This window comes from Lolium rigidum, chromosome 3 (assembly GCF_022539505.1).
Source record: "Lolium rigidum isolate FL_2022 chromosome 3, APGP_CSIRO_Lrig_0.1, whole genome shotgun sequence".
Lineage (NCBI taxonomy): Eukaryota > Viridiplantae > Streptophyta > Magnoliopsida > Poales > Poaceae > Lolium > Lolium rigidum.
In genome coordinates this window covers 147,111,571-147,117,215 of record NC_061510.1, presented here as the reverse complement: position 1 = coordinate 147,117,215, position 5,645 = coordinate 147,111,571, and positions in this window count along the sequence as shown.

Sequence of the window (5,645 nt, the reverse complement as noted above, 5' to 3'; positions counted from 1 at the left end):
GATGCGTACAGCAGCAAGTTTTCCCTCAGTAAGAAACCAAGGTTATCGAATGATACGTCTCAAACGTATCTATAATTTCTTATGTTCCATGCTACTTTTATGATGATACTCACATGTTTTATACACACTATATGTCATTATTATGCATTTTCCGGCACTAAACTATTGACGAGATGCCGAAGAGCCAGTTGATGTTTTATGTTGTTTTTGGTTTCAGAAATCCTACAAAGGAAATATACTCGGAATTGGACGAAATCAACGCCCAGGGTCTTATTTTTCCACGAAGCTTCCAGAAGACCGAGGGAGAAACGAAGTGGGGCGACGGGGCGCCGACCCCATAGGGCCGCGCGGCCAAGGGGGGGGGGCGCCACCCTATGGTGTGGCCCCCCTGTCAGCCCTCCGACTCCACCCTTCCGCCTACTTAAAGCCTTCGTCGCGAATACCCCAGTACCGAGAGCCACGATACGGAAAACCTTCCAGAGACGCCGCTGCCGCCAATCCCATCTCGGGGGATTCAGGAGATCGCCTCGCGGAGGGCTCTTCCGGAGGGCTCTTCATCGCCATGATCGCCTCCGGATCGATGTGTGAGTAGTTCACCCCTGTACTATGGGTCCATAGTAGTAGCTAGATGGTTGTCTTCTCCTCATTGTGCTATCATGTTAGATCTTGTGAGCTGCCTATCATGATCAAGATCATCTATTTGTAATGCTACATGTTGTGTTTGTTGGGATCCGATGAATATTGAATACTATGTCAAGTTGATTATCAATCTATCATATATGTTGTTTATGTTCTTGCATGCTCTCCGTTGCTAGTAGAGGCTCTGGCCAAGTTGATACTTGTGACTCCAAGAGGGAGTATTTATGCTCGATAGTGGGTCCACGCCTCCATTGAATCTGGGATAGTGACAGAAAGTTCTAAGGTTGTGGATGTGCTGTTGCCACTAGGGATAAAACATCGATGCTTTGTCTAAGGATATTTGTGTTGATTACATTACGCACCATACTTAATGCAATTGTCTGTTGTTTGCAACTTAATATTGGAAGGGGTTCGGATGATAACTCTGAAGGTGGACTTTTTAGGCATAGATGCATGCTGGATAGCGGTCTATGTACTTTGTCGTAATGCCCTGATTAAATCTCATAGTACTCATCATGATATATGTATGTGCATTGTTATGCCTTCTTTATTTGTCAATTGCCCAACTGTAATTTGTTCACCCAACATGCGTTTATCTTATCGGAGAGACACCACTAGTGAATTGTGGACCCCGGTCCATTCTTTACATCTGAAATACAATCTACTGCAATTGTTCTTTACTGTTCTTCGCAAACAAACATCATCTTCCACACTATACATCTTATCCTTTGTTTTCAGCAAGCCGGTGAGATTGACAACCTCACTGTTACGTTGGGGCAAAGTACTTTGATTGTGTTGTGCAGGTTCCACGTTGGCGCCGGAATCCCTGGTGTTGCGTTATGTCTACGGGTGCTTCTATTCTTGTAGACAGTGTTGGGCCTCCAAGAGCAGAGGTTTGTAGAACAGCAGCAAGTTTCCCTTAAGTGGATCACCCAAGGTTTATCGAACTCAGGGAGGAAGAGGTCAAAGATATCCCTCTTAAGCAACCCTGCAATCACGATACAAGAAGTCTCTTGTGTCCCCAACACACCTAATACACTTGTCAGATGTATAGGTGCACTAGTTCGGCGAAGAGATAGTGAAATACAAGAGGTATGAATTAATATGAGTGGTAATAACAATCTGAATAAAATATGGCAGCAAGCAATCAAGCAACAGAACAGTAAATAAACGGAGTTTCGATGCTTAGAAACAAGGCCTAGGGATCATACTTTCACTAGTGGACACTCTCAACATTGATCACATAATAAAACCACTCTACATTCTCTTGTTGGATGATGAACACCACTAATTGCGTAGGGCTACAAGAGCACCTCAATGCCGGAGTTAACAAGCTCCACAACATTCGATATTCATATTTAAATAACCTTAGAGTGCATGATAGACCAACACAACTACACCGAGTACTAACATAGCATGCACACTGTCACCGACAGACTATGAAAGGGGGAATAGATTGCATCAATACCATCATAGTAATAGTTAACTTCATAATCTACAAGAGATCACAATCATAAACTACGCTAAGTACTACACGATGCACACACTGTCATCTTTACACCATGGAGGAGGAATAGACTACTTTAATAACATCACTAGAGTAACACATAGATGAATAGTGATACAAAATTCATATGAATCTCAATCATGTAAGGCAGCTCATGAGATCATTGTATTGAAGTACATAGGAGAGAGATTAACCACATAGCTACCGGTACAGCCCTTAGCCTCGATGGAGAACTACTCCCTCCTCATGGGAGACAGCAGCGGTGATGAAGATGGCGGTGGTGTCGATGGAGGAGCCTTCCGGGGGCACTTCCCCGTCCCGGCAGCGTGCCGGAACAGAGACTCCTGTCCCCCAGATCTTGGCTTCGCGATGGCGGCGGCTCTGGAAGGTTTCTCGTACCGTGTCTTTTCCGTCTCGAGGTTTTAGGTCGAGGAGGCTTAAATAGGCGAAGAGGCGGAGTCAGAGGGCTGACGGGGTGGTGACACAATAGGGGGGCGCGGCCCAGGCCCTGGCCGCGCCGCCCTATCATCTGGTGGCCCTGTGGCCCCCCTCTGGTGGCTCTCAGGTGTTCTGGAAGCCTCGTGGAAAAATAGGATGCTGGGCATTGATTTCGTCCGATTCCGAGAATATTTCCTTACTAGGATTTCTGGAACCAAAAACAGCAAAAAACAACGAACTGGCCCTTCGGCATCTCGTCAATAGGTTAGTTCCGGAAAACGCATAAATATGACATATAATGTGTATAAAACATGTGAGTATCATCAATAAAGTAGCATGGAACATAAGAAATTATAGATACGTTTGGGACGTATCAAGCATCCCCAAGCTTAGTTCCTACTCGCCCTCGAGTAGGTAAACGATAACAAGAATAATTTCTTAAGTGACATGCTATCATAATCATGATCAATACTATTGTAAAGCATATGAGATGAATGCAGCGATTCAAAGCAATGGTAAAGACAATGAGTAAACAACTGAATCATATAGGAAAGACTTTTCATGAATAATACTTTCAAGACGAGCATCAATAAGACTTGCATAAGAGTTACTCATAAAGCAATAAATTCATAGTAGAAAGCTTTGAAGCAACACAAAGGAAGATATAAGTTTCAGCGGTTGCTTTCAACTTCAACATATTTATCTCATGGATAATTGTCAACACAAAGTAATATAACAAGTGCAATAGGTAAACATGTAAGAATCAATGCACACAGTTGATACAAGTGTTTGCTTCTAGGATAGAAAGAATAGGCAAACTGACTCAACAATAAAGTAGAAGATAGGCCCTTCGCAGAGGGAAGCATTGATTACTATATTTGTGCTAGAGCTTTTCATTTTGAAAACAAGAACCAATTTTGTCAACGGTAGTAATAAAGCATATGTGTTATGTATAAGATATCCTATAAGTTGCAAGCCTCATGCATAGTATACCAATAGTGCTCGCACCTTGTCCTAATTAGCTTGGGTTAACACGGATTATCATTGCATAGCATATGTTTCAACCAAGTGTCACAAAGGGGTACCTCTATGCCGCCTGTACAAAGTTCTAAGGAGAATGTTCGCATTGGATTTCTCGCTTTTGATTATTCTCAACTTAGACATCCATACCGGGACAACATAGACAACAGATAATGGACTCCTCTTTAACGCATAAGGATTCAACAACAGTTAATATTCTCATAAGAGATTGAGGATTAATTGTCCAAACTGAAACTTCCACCATGAATCATGGCTTTAGTTAGCGGCCCAATGTTCTTCTCTAACAGTATGCATACTCAAACCATATGATCATGAAAATCGCCCTTACTTCGGACAAGACGAACATGCATAGCAACTCACATGATATTCAACAAAGGTAAAAGTTGATGGCGTCCCCGTAAACATGGTTACCGCTCAACAAGCAACTTATTAAGAAATAAAACACATAAGTACATATTCTTCACCACAATAGTTTTTAAGGCTACTTTCCCATGAGCTATATATTGCAAAGACAAAGAATAGAATTTTAAAGGTAGCACTCAAGTAATTTACTTTGGAATGGCGGAGAAATACCATGTGGTAGGTAGGTATGGTGGACACAAATGGCATGGTTATTGGCTCAAGGATTTGGATGCACGAGAAGAATTCCTCTCGATACAAGGCTAGGCTAGCAAGGTTGTTTGAAGCAAACTCAAGTATAAAAGGTGCAGCAAAGCTCACATATGAACATATTGTAACTATTATAAGAATTTATATTGTCTCCTTGTTGTTCAAACACCTCAACCAGAAAATATCTAGTCTCTAGAGATCAATCATGCAAACCAAATTTTAACAAGCTCTATGTAGTTATTCATTAATGGGTACAAGGTACATGATGCAAGAGCTTAAACAAGATCTATATGAGCACAACAATTGCCAAGTATCACATTATTCAAGACATTAAACCATTTACCACATGCAGCATTTTTTGTTTCCAACCATATAACAATGAACGAAGCAGTTTCAACCTTCGCCATGAACATTAAGAGTAAAGCTAAGAACACATGTGTTCATATGCAACAGAGGAGCGTGTCTCTCTCCCATACAAGCATGAATTTATTCAAACACAAACAAAAATAGAAGCACACAGACGCTCCAAGTAAAGTACATAAGATGTGACCGAATAAAAATATAGTTTCAAGAGAAGAAACCTGATAATTTATCGATGAAGAAGGGGATGCCTTGGGCATCCCCAAGCTTAGACGCTTGAGTCTTCTTAAAATATGCAGGGATGAACCACGGGGGCATCCCCAAGCTTAGACTTTTCACTCTTCTTGATCATAGTATATCATCCTCCTCTCTTGACCCTTGAAAACTTCCTCCACACCAAACTCGAAACAAACTCATTAGAGGGTTAGTGCATAATCAAAAATTCACACGTTCAGAGGTGACACAATCATTCTTAACACTTCTGGACATTTCTCAAAGCTACTCGGAAGGTAATGGAACAAAGAAATCCATCCAACACAGCGTAAAGAGGCAATGCGAAATAAAAGGCAGAATCTGTCAAAACAGAACAGTCCGTAAAGACGAATTTTAAAGAGGCACCAGACTTGCTCAGATGAAAATGCTCAAATTGAATGAAAGTTGCGTACATATCTGAGGATCACGTACGTAAATTAGCAGATTTTTGTGAGTTACCTACAGAGAACCCTGCCCAAATTCGTGACAGCAAGAAATCTGTTTCTGCGCAGTAATCCAAATCTAGTATTGACTTTACTATCAAAGACTTTACTTGGCACAATAATGCAATAAAATAAAGATAAGGAGAGGTTGCTACAGTAGTAACAACTTCCAAGACTCAAATATAAAACAAAAGTACTGTAGTAAAATAAACACATGGGTTATCTCCCAAGAAGTGCTTTCTTTATAGCCTTTAAGATGGGCTCAGCAGTTTTAATGATGCACTCCCAAGAAATAGTAGTTGAAGCAAAAGAGAGCATCAAAAAGTAAATTCAAAACAAATTTAAGCCTAACCCAC